At 41.0% G+C, this 15,908-nt stretch overlaps 1 pseudogene; it reads right to left on the minus strand.

The window, feature by feature from the left end:
- Window positions 1–7,164: 7,164 nt before the first annotated feature.
- Window positions 7,165–14,548, minus strand: LOC131919550 (mas-related G-protein coupled receptor member B5-like; annotated as a pseudogene).
- Window positions 14,549–15,908: the final 1,360 nt, after the last annotated feature.

A 15,908-nucleotide genomic window follows, 5' to 3' on the forward strand; every position in this document is an offset into this window, starting at 1 on the left:
TATAGGATTTCCTTACTATTATCTCTTTCCTCCATTTTGGAACAGTAATATATATTATATGCCATTATATGTTGGAAGTATATGATCTTTTTGACTTCGATTTACAAAGGATTACAGTTAAGAGACTGAATGAGTTTCAGAAGAGATTTGAACTTTGGACTTTTAAACATTGTTCAGTATGGTGATATTTTATTTGTACTGAAATGTGATTTTATTTGTATGTTAATAAATAAAGTTGCCTGGGGGTCGGAGCTAATAGTAAGCCATAACAGAAGCCAGGCAGTGGTGGCACATGCCTTTAATCCCAGCAGTTGGGAGGCAGAGCTATGCAGATCTCTGTGTGTTCAAGGATACAGCCGGCATGGAGACACATGCCTTCAATCTCAGTACCAACCATAGAAGACCTGGAGGTCTGTATAGACAGGCAGTGATGAGGAGGTCATAAGGTTGGGTTTACAACCAATGAGAAGGCAGAACAGAAAGTTAATAAAAAGACAGACACTCAGGAAGTAGGCCTCTTTCTGAGGGGAAGGGTAGCAGTGACAATGAAGGGTAGGAAAGAGTTTTTAGCTCTTAGCTATTGCTTTGACCTCTTGGGCTTTCAACTCTGCATTTGGCTTTGTGTTTCTATTTTAATAAGACAGTTACATCTACATTTGGTGCCCAACGTGGCAAGAAAAGGGTAAGGCAGGAAGACACTGCCAGCTGCTGCCATGACAAGCAACATGTAAAGATACCAGTAAGCCACAAGCCACGTGGCAACTTATAGATTAATAGAAATGGGTTAATTTAAGATTGAAGAAGTAGAAAGCAAGAAGCCTGCCACAGTCATACAGTTTATACACAATATAAGTCTCTGTGTTTTTACTCAGTTGGGTCTGAGCGGCTGTGGGACTGGCAGTGAGAGAGATTTGTCCTGACCGTAGGCCAGACAGGACTGGAGAAGACTTCAGCTATAGTTCAGACTGATAGACTATGGGACTTTTGAAGTTAGACTGAATGCATTTCTGCATTATGATATGACTACAAGTCTATGGGGGCCAGGAAGTATAATATGGTGGTTTGAATGAAAATGGTCCCTATAGACACATAGAGAGTGGCATTATTAGGAGGTGTGGCCTTGTTGTGAATAGATGTGGTCTTATTGAAAGAAGTGTATTACTGGGGTCAGAACTTGAGATTTCAGAAGCTCAAGCTAGGCTGAGTGTTATTCTCTCTTCCTGCTGCCTGACAATACAGATGTAGAAATTTCAGCTCCTAGTCTAGTACCATGTCTGTCTGAATATGTCCATGCTTCCTGCCATGATGACAATGGACTATACCTTTGAACTCTAAGCCATTCCCAATTAAACTTTTTCTTTTTAAGAGTTGCTGTGGTCATGCTGCCTCTTCACAGCAATAGAAACCTCAACTAAAACAAGAGCTGATCACTCTGGGCTTAATCCTGGGATAAGCTAACTCTCCTCCTCCCAGAAGTCATTAGTTGCCTGTAGTTCCTTGTCTGAGGGTGGAACTCTGATATTTCTCCCTCTGCATTAGCATGTCCACTGATGTTGCCATTGTTTTGGTCTTGTTTATTCAACCATTTCTAGGAAAGACAGTTTACAGAAGACCTCTTAATATTATGGTTTTTTCTGCCCCCACTTTTAGTGGTTTGAATAGGTATGGCTCTTGTAGACTCATGTGCTTGAATGCTTGGCCTATAGAGAGTGGCAATATTAGGAGGTGTGACCTCGTTGGAGTAGGTGTGACCTTGGTGAAGGAAGTGTGTCATTGTGGAGGTGGCCTTTGAGGTCTTATATGTTCAAGCTCTGCCCAGAGATGGACACACAGTTCACTTCCTGTTGCCTGCAGGTCAAGAGGTAGAGCTCTCAGCTCCTTCCTCATCACCATGTCTCCCTGCATTTCACATTACATGATGATAATAGACTAAACCTCTAAACTGTAAGCCAGCTGCAATTGAATGTTTTCCTTTATAAGAGTTGCTGTAGTCATGGCATATCTTTACAACAATGAAACCCTACCTAAGACACCCCTCTTCCATTATGTTCTCTTGAACATCAGAAATGACAGTGTTATGGGATGGTTTTCTAGGACAAAGGCAGGTGTAAAGTGGAGACAGCCTTATTCTATGTGACACATTGTGTTTGTTGTAAATGGTAGAGCCTATGAGACAAAATGTGTTTGCTGTATATAACAGAGCTGTCAAATAGGCCTGCACAAAGTTTTTGGAGCTAGACCACTACACAATGAGTGAGTCTCAGGTGCTGAACATGAACTACATGATTTGCATTTACACTGCTAGATTTTTCACTTATATTGCCATTCTTCACTTCCTTCATATTGGAACAAGACATATATTGTTTTTAGGTTATTTTGCAAGGCAGAGTTAAGAGACTTTTGACTTTTAAGGAGTCATTGCATATTTAATTGCTTAAAAATATCAAGAGCATGGAACTTTGAAATTTTGACTGCATTTTATGTGATGATGTTAAAAAGAGAGCTCAGGGATAAGGAATTGAAAAACTATGGCTTTAAGTGAAATGTTTATGTGGCAAGTTGACAAATGGTAGAACGTCCTAGTTACCAAATTGGGACTGAGAAGTCCCAAGTGAAGACTTCATCAGTTTATCTTATGGAGATATCTCTGAGGTACTGTCTTAATTCTTGATTGATGTAGGGTGGCTCAGCCTACTTAGGGTATTGCCATCCCTCATCTAGTGGTCTGAAGTTCTATAAGAAAGTTATCTAAACAATTGCCTCTGAGAGACCAAGTGGGGAAGCCAGCAAGCAGTGTCCCCCCCCATAGTATTTTATTTCTTGCTTGAGTTCCTGCTATGAATTCTGTCAGTGATAGACTCTGAAAAACTGTCATATATCTATATATCTATCTCTATCTCTATCTATCTATCTATCTATCTATCTATCTATCTATCTATCTATCTGGCCTTTCCCTGTCATATTTTGTTTTCTGTCTTTCATCTTGTGAGCTTTGACCTTCTTCCATCCTCACTCCATTACACTCTATATAGATGTATAGATCTATTAAATCATATATCAGGCACTCAAACCATGAGCCACAATAATCTGTCTTCTCTTCATATCACATGCTAATTTACACAGGGTGACTTTAGTACTGAATTTCAGAAAAAGAACAAAACACCCTAAATTCATATTGTTTCTAGATGCTATGAAATATAGATGTATCAGATTAAAATAAAATAATTGACAAAGTCCTCTCTACCACTAATAAAAACAAAGTGTCATGTGTTTATTGGGGCATTAGTTACAGAGTTCAGTACATGGGAGACCTAGGCATGCAACAACAGATAAATGGATTATGAAACTGTGACAGTCACACAATGTGTCATTCCTCAACTGTCAAAAGTGAGGAGTTCTTATCCTTGGTTACAAATGGGTGGAGTTATGCCCAATAGTTAGGAACTAATCTTTGTATAATCTCTCAAAATAGAACAATTAGCAGGACAATAAACATTTAAAGCATAAGCCTATGAAGATTTTTGATATTCAGACCTTAACATTCTGCTCTCTATCCCAAAGTGTCATTAACATTTCACAAAGTAAAACTCTTGTAGTTCATCTTCAAGAGTCACAAAATATTTACATTTCCAACACTATTTCAGAAGCCCAAGTTCAATAGGATGGCAGGATAGAGATGGAATTTGGGGAAGGTTAAGTATAACACTGTAGACTTATGAAAAGCTATATGGCAACCCACTACTTCCTCAAATAGATATTAGTGGAGTTTTAATTTAAATGGAGTCACCATTTAACTCAACTGGAAGTAAGATCAACACAGGGAGAAAACTATTACATAACCTCGTTTACATATGTAATGTATTTTAAAGTGTCAATATGTACAGGCAGATTGCATGATATTGTGGTGGTTACTAAACCTTTATGGTAATAGAAAATGGATCAACATGTAAAAATATGAAGTAACAAATATATAAGATGAAATAAAAATAATTTACAACACAAGATCTCTATGTGGTAATAGTGCATTGCATTCATGAGTTTTTCCTAAAGCCACTTTTGCTATATGAAGAAAAAGGAAACTTTAATTTTAAATACATATATGTATATATATATACATATAATTAAATGTGTGTGTAAATATTTCTATATATTAGTGCATTCAATTTTAACAACCATTTTATCACACATCACACAACATGACAATATAGTCTTTAGTTTGCACTCTCAGTTTTACATTTAATTGCAAAAACGAACATTACTGACCTCTAAGGTAGAGTTATGACTGGAGGAACAGAGAGAACTCACAGAGGCAAGGAAGTATTTTGTGTCTTGCTTGGATTTTGAATCAAGTAGTTATATTTATCCAAGCAAATTTATTGAACTATGCATTTGTTTAATCTGTGCATATCACTTTTTCTTAATTACACTTTAAGTTATCAAATGCAGTAGCATTTAAGAATGAAATATTATGTCATGGAAAATGTTACCTTACTCGAGGTAACATTTTCTAGGTTTAGCCTTTTATCTACATAAAAAGCTGCATAGTATTCCATTGTGTATATGTAGCACATTTTCATTATCCATTCGTCCAGTGGAAGTCATTTGTGTTGTTTCCATTTCCTGGCTTCTGTAAATAAGGTGTCAATGAACACTGGTGAACAAGTATCTGTGGACTAGGATGGTCAGTTCTTTTGTCATATGCCAATAAGTAGTAGAGCTGGGCCATATGGTAGATATATTTTTAGTCTTTGAAGATTCTCAGTCCTGTTTTCCAGAGTGGCTACACCAGTTCACATGTCTACAAGAATGAATGAGGAAGAGGTCTGCTTTCTCCACAACCTGGACAGCATTTGTTGTCCTTTTTTTGTTGTGGTTGCTGTTGATTTGAAACGTGCTGCCTGGGGTGAAGTGAAATATTAAAGTTGTTTTAGTTTGCATTCTTCTCACTGCTTAGGTTGATAAAGACATTTCAAGATTTCGTCAGCAATTTTTATTTATTCTCTTGAGAACTCTCTGTTTAGGTCTGAGTCCATTTTTCAAATGGTAATTTGGTTTTTGCACTCTTCATTTTTGAAATTCTTTGTATATTCTGAGTATTAATCCTCCATCAAGTCTATAACTGGAAAAGATTTTCTCCCATCCTGTGGATTTCTTCCTTACCTGACTGATTGCTTCCTGAGTTGTGCAGAAGTTTTTTAGTTTTCTGAAGACTCACTTATGAATTGTTTGTCTCAATTCATTAGCAAATGGAGTCCTGTCCATAAAGATAAAAACAACACAGTCTTTTCTATCTGTAGTTCCTGGTTCCAAATTCTCAGATATGCATATACAACACAGAATAATCACAAACCAGAAAAGTATAAAGAGTCCATATGTTGGGGGGCTTGGGAAGGAATAGTAGGATAGATATGATATGAAGTGAGAACTGGAATAATGAGGAGGGGATCTGACTGGTGTAGAGGGTGGAAGGTCAATAAAGAAGGAAGAGGAGGGACAAGGAACAAAAAATAGGGATGTTGTGTGTTAATGCTTTAAGAAATTATATTATTTATTTTTCCTTGAAATAGTACACATATATGAATACGCATATGTGTATGTATATATATTTATGTACACATAGACATATAAACACACATATGCATGTATGTTTATATAAACAAACATACAACATATATATATATATATATATATATATATATATATATATATATAAACATATATATTCATACACACATATTATAGGAAGTTAAGCCACTTGGCCTGACAATAATCACCACAAAACCAGTTCCAGGCATGAGACACCTCTTTTTGAATGACTGGTCAGGGTACTCCCTGTGACCCCAAAACAATGTAGATTATAGATGTAACCATTGGTCATTTCTTAGTGGCTGAGGGTAGGCCGCTATTGCAAAAGACACTTCACATTTAGGACAAATGACTCAGATGATTTGAGCTTGAGGTGACCTTATTCCTGCAGATGGCTTCCATGGTTCCAGAAAATACTATACAAACTGCCAAGGGAAGGAAACAATTAAACAGTCCTACCAAGCTTCAATACTCATGGATCATTTAAAAAAGAAAATATAAACACTCATAATTCAAGTTACAGATGCTATGTACTCCTGATAATAATGTAAATCTGAAAGAGGTTCAATTCTAGAGGAAACAAGTTCATGAAACTCATTGGAAATGTTTTCATGAGGGGTTAGACAGTCACAGAAAGAGAGTCAGGGCAAAGACAAGGGAAGAAGAGGGGAGACATGACCATGGAGTGCTAACCAAGGCATTGGGAAATGGAGAAAATGAAGACAGTCTTTCTGTACCTTCAAGTGTTTTTGGTTGTTGATGTATAAAACCTGACCTTATTCTTTCAATTCTGAAGATGGCAGATATTTAAAGTTCAAGACTCATATGCGTGAATAGAGATTTAGAACAGGCATTCTTAAAGACATGCATATTTGTTTACTAAGCAATTTATATAGAGAAGATTTTTAATTATACATATATACTAAAATATGAGGATATTGAAGGAAACTGGAACTGTAGGAGTTTCAATTAATTTCTCTTAAGATTTAGAAAACAACTTGCAAAAAATAGGGATGTTTCTATTAAATACAGTATTCTTTTATTTATTTATTTATTTATTTATTTATTTATTTATTTATTTATTTATTTTTTTGGTTTTTCGAGACAGGGTTTCTCTGTGTAGCTTTGCGCCTTTCCTGGAACTCACTTGGTAGCCCAGGCTGGCCTCGAACTCACGGAGATCCACCTGGCTCTGCCTCCCGAGTGCTGGGATTAAAGGCGTGCGCCACCTCCGCCCGGCACAGTATTCTTTTAATCTTTATCATGTTCAGTGACCAAAAATCCTGACCTTCCCTGCACTGCCTTGGACCTTCTTTGTAGGGAAGGATTTGTTTATAGTAGGAGCTATCCTGTCCTCAAATAATTTGATTAAAAGCTTTATGTAACAAGAAGATGTAGTGAGGCCCACATAAGGCAGCTTTAGAGAGCTGCAGTCAGTTTCTATTTAACAATCCCCATTTCACCCAATTTCAACAAAATGACTGTTTTCTCAACCAGTTGAACAAGGTTGTGAAAATGGCCCACACAGATAAAGGCCAAGTTGATTCGCAAAGCAAATGTGTCTGATCACGGGCTCACTCAGCTACTACACAAGACTGTTTCTTGCTCTCCAGGATTTCTTGAAGAACCCCTCTCTCCATCTTCTTCCTCAGGAGTGTCCTGCATGGCTCTCTGCAGAAGCATCTTCAGAGACTGCCTCTGGAACCTGCAATGCCTAATAGAGCCAACGAAGAAGTAAATGATGGTGTTGGCACAGCTGTTAACACAGGACAGGAAAATTATAATATGAATACTATTGCAAGAGAAAATGATAGGAAACTCCCCTGTCAAAATCAAAAGCATACCATAGATACCAAAGGGCAGACCAAAGAGTAAGAAGACCAGCATTGTGAGTGCAATAGTCACATACAACCTAGTCACAGGAATCCTCTGTGAGCCACAGAAGATCCTGACCAACAGAGCCAGGTTAAATCCACAAGGAATCACAGATAGTACTATTATAAATACAATAATGGTAAAAGCAACAATCCCACAGAAATAATATTCATAACTATGAAGCAGTAAAGTACAACCAAACCCTAACAGGAGGCTTAACAGTAGAGAGAAGGCCCAGAGCAGGGCACACATGACAGATGACATGTGTCTTGGTCTCTGGCAGTGATACCAGATGGGCCACAAAACAGACAGGTATCGCTCAACACTGATGGCTGCAATCATACATAAATCTGCAAGGTAAGCAACGAGTGATATACTGTCAAGATAGAGTTGAACATCGAAATAGAAATAGCTGCCATTGAACAGGATAAGGATTTTGTTCAGGAGTAACACAGTCTGAAAGCAGAGGAAGAGAAAGTCAGCCCCAGCTAGGTTGGGGACATAGACAGAGAAGGCATTCCTGTGTACGCGGAAGCCTAGAAGCCACAGCACTATGGCATTTCCTGCCAGCCCAACCATGCAAATGATGACAGTAAGAATATTGATGATTTTGTACATGGTGATACAGTGTAAGTTTCCAGGGATGGAAATTAGATTAATTGTTCTGCTGTCAGTGTTCCAGACTGGGATGGATGGATCCATGCTTGAAAATGTTCCACTGGTGTTCCTGCAAAGTAAATTGAGATATGAACACGTGAAACTTTCTGTCAAGACCACCTGGCTATGTGGGAATGTCTGGCACAGGTTCATAAGGAGGGGGAAACAGGCTTGCAGAGATTATGTAATTTATCAACCCCCCTCAGTGCTAGAAACTTCTTTTAAATCCAGTTTGTACTAACAGTCTATCTGCAGACCACTGCTTCTAGTGATGCTGGGGTAGTCGATGGTCCTAGTACAGTTGCTAAGCATCTTATGCTGTGTCAGGAAGAGAAAGAATTCTGAAACTCACTTTCTTTCTGTTCCAGGGCTGAGGTTCCTTCTCAGGTGTAGGAATATAGGAGATCCTGGCACAAGCCATAGCTGCCCTCAGTCACTGTAAGGGGTTTACCAATGGGGGAAATGGAATCATGAATGAGAGTCAGGAAGGGAATGGGAATTCTTTTGAAGAACACTGTCATACTTCCTGTGCTAGAAGGGCTGAGTCTTCATTTTAAAATTTGAAAACTAGAAGGCAAGGAAGCTTTGGAGGACATCAAGCACATTTGTGTTTGTTATTATGTCAACAGTGTCCTGTTCTCTATGGGGTTACAGGGGAGAGTGAAGAACTATAACAAATGAGCAATTGAACCTTGAACCTTGAACCATAAGTTCAAGGGTAGTTGAAAATTTGGAGCAAATGTTGTTTGGTTGTGAGTTGTACCTACATGCAAAGGCACAGGTCTCTGACATGAAAAGCATGGGCTGTGCTGCAGAGGAAGCTAGAGAGCACCTCCATTTGGTAATAGCATCCCAAAACCTGAGAAGAGCTTTGAGATCTATACATGGATGCAAACAGTTTGGAAAAGAGAGCAGCATAGCTGGGAGGTAGCATCATTTAGAGCTTTCTTTCCACTCCACTCCACCATACATCCATTCTTTTTTTTTTTAAAATTTTTATTTTGCAATACAATTCAGTTCTACATATCAGCCATGGATTCCCTTGTTCTCCCCCCTCCCGCCCCCCTCAACTTCCCCCCAGCCTGCCCCCCATTCCAATCTCCTCCAGGGCAAACCCTTCCCCGCAGACTGAGATCAACCTGGTAGACTCAGTTCAGGTAGGTCCAGTCCCCTCCTCCCATGCCGAGCCAAGCGACCCTGCATAGGCCCCAGGTTTCAAACAGCCAACTCATGCAATGAGCACAGGACCTGGTCCTACTGCCTGGATGCCTCCCAAACAGATCAAGCCAATCAACTGTCTCACTCATTCAGAGGGCCTGATCCAGTTGGTGACCCCTCAGCCATTGGTTCATATTTCATGTGTTTCCGTTCATTTGGCTATTTGTCCCTGTGCTTTATCCATCCAACCTTGGTCTCAACAATTCTCGCTCATATAAACCCTCCTCGTTCTCGCTAATTGGACTCCCAGAGATCCACCCGGGGCCTAGTCATGCATCTCTGCATCCAGATCCCTCAGTAGTTGGATGAGGTTTCTAGCACGACAATTAGGGTGTTTGGCCATCCCATCACCAGAGTAGGTCAGTTCGGGCTGTCTCTCGACCATTGCCAGCAGTCTGTTGTGGGGGTATCTTTGTGGATTTCTGTGGGCCTCTCTAGCACTTTGCTTCTTCCTATTCTCTTGCGGTCTTCATTTACCATGGTCTCCTATTCCTTGTTCTCCCTCTCTGTTGTTGATCCAGCTGGGATCTCCCACTCACCCAAGCTCTCTTTCCTTCGACCCTCGCCCTTCACTACCCCCACTCATGTCCAGGCTGTTCATGTAGATCTCATTCCATTTCTCTGTCATTGGGCGATCCCTGTGTCTTTCTTGGGGTCCTGTTTTCCAGGTAGCCTCCCTGGTGATGTGAGTAGCAGTCCAGTCATCCTTGTTCCACATCTAGTATCCTGCTATGAGTGAGCACATACCATGTTTGTCTTTCTGAGTCTGGGTTACCTCACTCAGGATGATTTTTTCTAGATCCATCCATTTGTCTGCAAACCTCATGATGTCATTGTTTTTCTCTGCTGAGTAGTATTCCATTGTGTATATGTACCACATTTTGTTTATCTTTTCTTCAGTTGAAGGGCATCTAGGTTGTTTCCATGTTCTGGCTATTACAAACAATGCTGATATGAACATAGCTGAACAAGTGCTCTTGTGGTGTGGTTGAGCATTCCTTGGGTATATGCCCAAGAGTGGTATAGCTGGATCTTGGGGGAGATGGATTCCCACTTTTCTAAGAAAGCGCCATATTGATTTCTAAAGTGGTTGTACACATACATCCATTCTTAATGGCTTCTATTTCTCACCCCTGAAGCCACAGAGACATTTGAAGAGAAGACAGCTTTTATTTCCCACACTGGCCAATGATGCTATCAGTAGCTTAGCATGAACAGTACCCATATAGAAAACTTTTCATCACAGGATCCTTCTGGATAACTTCTTATTGTAGACAGAGGCTTTCATGTAGGAGAAATCATCTGAGAATTCCAAGACAGAGTTCCAGGCTCAGGGAAAGCATACAGAAGAGCTTACAAATTAACCTCACACAAGGGCTTTGAAGAAAATCACCCAATAAACTCAGTTGTGTTCACCAAGATCATACCATTCATTCTTGGAGTCTTGATCTCTCCATAGGAGCACAAGGTTTTAATCCTGGGAACCATCCCAGGCACCAACAGCTTAAAACAGTCAGACTGGTAGGAGGTAAGCCGATGACTTAAACACATTGAGCATAGTGATGATGGTAATGGTTGGTACAATTATTCACAAATGGGCATTTCAAGCTTCATGAAATGGAAACAGGAAGCCAAATTAGGATCCACTCATCTTCAGCTCCCATTGTGACTAGTATTGCTAGTCAGTGTTTTTTTAGACAGTGGTGCTGAGGGTGACTTGAACTGTGGAGGCCTGGCTCAAGAGGGTTCAGAGGAGAATAAGTTAGTATGTTGCATAGACACTATTCTTGAGGTATTTTGGTCAAGAATATAGGTACTTTCTGCCCTTGTCCAAAAAATGTGCCTGAGCCTAAATTGAAGAGTTTTGTATTAATTTCATTGGCCGAGGAAATCTCAAAACAGACTAGTATCAACTCTGTCTTGTAGTATTAGAATTCACTCTTATGCAGATCTAAAATGAAAAGGAGGAAGCTGATCAAAAAAAGTTATAAAATGTAGAATTTGAGGAGAAAAGTGGCACCAAGAAGTGGAATGGAGCTAAGTCCTGTGTTCAAGGATATAAACAGATTAACAAAGACCTGCTATTAAGGGAATAAAGGGTTTGCTAACCTCAGGAAAAGACCCTGGTCAGCTAAGCTTCCAACTTGTGAAAAGGACTGAAAGAACAGCTTAGATCCAGGCACGATGGTATGTTCCTTTAATCTCAGCACTCAGGAGACAGAGGCAGGAGGTTCTCTGAGTTCAAGGCCAGCCTGGTCTACATATTGAGATTCAGCACAGCCAAGCTTAGGCAGTAAAGGATACTATTAAAAACAGAAAGGTGGTAAGGTATAATTGAATGAGGATGCCAGGTTACCGCCCCAGCAAGCAGTGGAACTTGGCAGCTTTGGCCATGTGGTTCCAGCTTTAGAGTCAAGGATAGAAGGTTATGGAATCTCCCTCTGCAACAACAGAAAGCATCTAAGGCCAGGCATGTCTCAGGAGTGTCTCTGTACGGAGGCCTAGTGAGGCAATTATGTGAAGTTGTGAATGTGAATCCTGGATTGCCAATGAGATCTCAAGATTTTGGAGATGCCATAGCTGTGGGATACCTGTTGAGGAAAGCTGCTAACAGGGAGTTGAATGAGCCCAAGAGAAAGAAGTGTGTTGCAGTCACAAAGCTGAACAGAGCTGGAGATCTAAAGAGTGTTTTGACATTGGACATGGAGATGAAGTGTTTAGAGTTTTCCCAGTTTGTTTTGCGACTTGCTTTGGTCCAGTTTTGCCTCACCATGCTCTCTTTCCTCCATTTTGGAATGGTAATGTATATCATGTGCCATGATATGTTGGCAGTATGTGATCTCCTTTTTCATTTTGATTTTACAGGAGTTTCAGTTAAGAGACTAACATGAGTCTTAGAAGAGATTTTGAACTTTAAAACATATTTGAGATTGATACAGACTACAGGGACTTTTGAAGTTTGAATAAATGCATTTTTTGCATTATAATAAAGATATGTCTAGAGGGCCCAATAAGTGGAATGTGGTGGTTTGAATGAAAATGACCCCACAGGTTCACAGGGAGTGGCACTTAGGAGATGTGGCCTTGCTGAAGTAGGTATAGTGTTGTTGGAGACAAGGTGTCTCAGTTTCTTTCTGCTTCCTCCAGATCCGGATATAAAACTCCTGGTTCCTTCTCTTGCACAATGTCTGTCTGCCTGTCACCATGCTTCCTATCATGAGGATAAAGGACTAAACCTTTGAACCTGTAAGCCAGCCCTAATTAAATGTTTTCCTTTAGAAGAATTACCATGGTCATGGTGTCTTTTCACAGCCATAAAACCTTAACTAAAACATAGTTCATAACCATTCACCCAAGAACTATGGAATACATATCCTTCTCAGTAACCTACAGATTTTTTCTATAATATATCATATTTTAGGTTATAAAGGAGTCTTAATGTGCATAAAAGGAACTGAAATGTTTTGTACAATACTAGTTCACAATAGAATAGCATTACAAGTGGTCAACTGTAGCAAGTATCTTAACAGGTCTTATTAATAAAAACCAACCTGAGGTCAGATATTTGGGTGAATGCTGGAAGGTCAGAGAAGCAGAACTAGCCACAGCTATCTTACCTTGCCAATTCCTCAGCTGATCCTGTTTCCTCAGACTGGAAGCCTCTGTGTCCTCACCCAGAATGGATCTCAGCTGAAATGCTGCTCAAAAGCCTAAAAGCTTAACTAGCTCTAGTTCCTGGTTTTCATGTCTTATTTACCTTTCTGCTTTCTGCCATCACTTCCTGGGATTAAAGGCTCACTTCCTGGTAGTAAATGCTCTTGTTACCATGCCTAGCTGTTTCCAGTGTGGCTTTGAACTCACAGAGATCCAGAGGGATCTCTGCCTCTGGAATGCTAGGATTAAAGGCATATTTGCCACCATTTTCTGGCTGTTCTGTTCTCTGACCCCAGATAGTTTTATTAGGGTGCACAATATTTTGGGGAACACAATATCACCACAGTCAACAATCCACAGGCCAAATGATTATGTATAGCTCAGGTTTGTGCAAGCCACCCACAGGCCAGACTGGGTCCTCAGGACCTGGATTGGCAAGAAAACTTCTATGGCCCATCTGATGCTGTCTAGCTCAGGTGTATGCAAGCCACCCATAGGCCAGCCTGGTGGGTCCCATTATGATAAGCAAGTGTGTGGTAGAGAAATGGCAGAGAAGAAGGAGAGGAATGGTTCATGTGTTATGGAATGAGGTGGAATTGAACAGGTTAATATGGTGAGGAGTAGGCTCATGTGGGAGACCTTCTTGCCAATTAGGGGCATGGTGGCATCTGGGTCAGATTGTTGCTAGGGGCCATGTCTGGGTCCATGGTTCTACCACAGCCAGGGGCTGTGTAGTCATCCATGGCCCCATTGCTAAAAGGATCCATGGAGTTGTCCAATGTCTGGGCTGCCATCAGTGGCCATGTGAGTGTCCAGGAGCTGTGCCACCACCAGAGTAAAGCTGACCTGTGGGGCCTGTGCTACCATCCAGGGCCATAGTGTTATCCAGGCCTGAGATGCTGAGAGGGCCATATCTGGGTCCACGACCCTACAACAGTTATGGTCTGGGTCAATGTCTGTGGCTTCTGTTGTAACCGAGGTCTGTGTAGTTGCTGGCATCTGGCCAACCACCTGGGACTATGTTGTTGTCCAAGGTCCATACCACATCTGGGGCCATACAGACCAAAGTGGCATATTCTGCTTTCTGTTGCCATGGTGATGTCTGGGCCAGGGCTGCTGCTGGGAGCCATGTATGGTTCTCTGCCCCTACTGCATCCAGGGTCTCTATATTTATTCATGGATCCTTTCACCATGAAGGCATGCAGATTCCTTGAGTCTGAGCTAACACCTGGGGCCATTTTGGTATCTGAGGGTCATGCTGCCACTGGGGTTATGCTCATCTGGGTGACCTATACCACCATCTGGATTCATGGTGACATCCAGACCTGGCTGCTGCTGAACACCATGTCATGGTCTATGGTCCTACCACAACCAGTTTCCGTGTAGCCACCAAAGGTTACACAGAAGCCTGAGATAGGGGCTGCAACCTGTGACCTTGTTGGTGTCCAGGACCCATGCCACCACCAGAGCCATCCTGATCTGGGTGTCCTGTGCTAACACCCGGAGCCAGGATGTCACCCAGGCCCATGCTGCTGCTGAGGGCCATGTCTAGGTTCATGGTCCCACTTTACCTGGGGTCTGTGTTGATGTCTGTGGCCTGTGTCGTCTCAGGGGGCCATGGGATACATTCCTGATGAAATCAGAGAGCTATGTTGTGCCAGCCCCACCATTCATTGATGGTGATATAACTAGATCTGCCCCTCACTGGATACTGCTATAAGAAAGCTCAACCTGATTATATGATTTTATTTATCATATGGCAGAGCTGGGCCCCACACTTTGGAGAGATTGTCCAACCTCTCATTATGGGTGAGGGAGAATTGACCCTGATGGTGTGGGTGTGGGGGAGCTGGCTCTGACCCTCACCTGAGGGATGGCCTCAGTGGTCTGGACTGATCAGCTCAACTACCTACCCAGGCCAACAACCAGGCTTGGGGTTGTCCCACCCTAAAATCTACTCAACCTAGGACCTTCTGGAGCTGGTGAAGGGACTGGTACTGTGAAACGGTACCCACAAGATCTCAGTGACTCCAGGTGGCCTTAGGATATCCAAGAAGTTTTTCAGTGAGGATCCATTGATGATTGTATAACAGAAACCAGAGGTCTTGAAACAGACCAATGACTCTTTGCAATGAACATTTGCGAGTAAAGCTGCTTGAACAAAAGTTTACTATGTGACACATTGCAGCACCCATTGCTACTAAGATGAATGAAGAGGAGTTGGAGAAGCTGAAAGGTGGAGGAACTAAGAGTTTTTTGTTTCTTTTTCTTTTTCTTTTTGTTTGTTTACTTGGTTTGGTTTGATTGATTTTCTTCTGGGGGGCACTGCAGGGGTAAAGGTAGCATATGGAGGGCCTGGGATGTGAGTGAATTACGGTGCCTGATGTGAAATCTCCTAAGATATAATAAAGAAATTATGTTAAACAAAAATAGACGTGGTCACAAAAAGAAACAATAAAATAACATACAATGACATAAAGAATGAACAGTCAGTGGATCAGTAAAAAAATGACAGGAGGACTGGAAAGATGGCTCAGCAGTTTAGAGCACTGGCTGCTCTTCCAGAGGTCCTCAGTTCAATTCCCAGCAACCACATAGTGGCTGGCAACCATCTATAATGAGATCTGGTGCCCTCTAATGAAATGCAGGCATATGTGCAGGCAGAACACTGTACACATAATAAGTAAATAAGTTTAAAAAAATGACATGAAAGTAGAAAAGAGACCGGTTGGCAGGAAGAAGAAGATCAACAGGATTGATGAGGGCTGAAAGAAGATAACTGGGTGAATATGATCACAACGAATTGTTACATGTATAAAACTGAAAAAAATGACAATAACATAGATAAATGGTATTCACAGTGATTTAGTCAATGTTATTACAAAATGTAAGGGTGGTAAAACATGGTTAAATAAATA

The sequence above is a fragment of the Peromyscus eremicus genome, chromosome 1, assembly GCF_949786415.1.
Source record: "Peromyscus eremicus chromosome 1, PerEre_H2_v1, whole genome shotgun sequence".
NCBI classification, from domain to species: Eukaryota; Metazoa; Chordata; class Mammalia; order Rodentia; family Cricetidae; genus Peromyscus; species Peromyscus eremicus.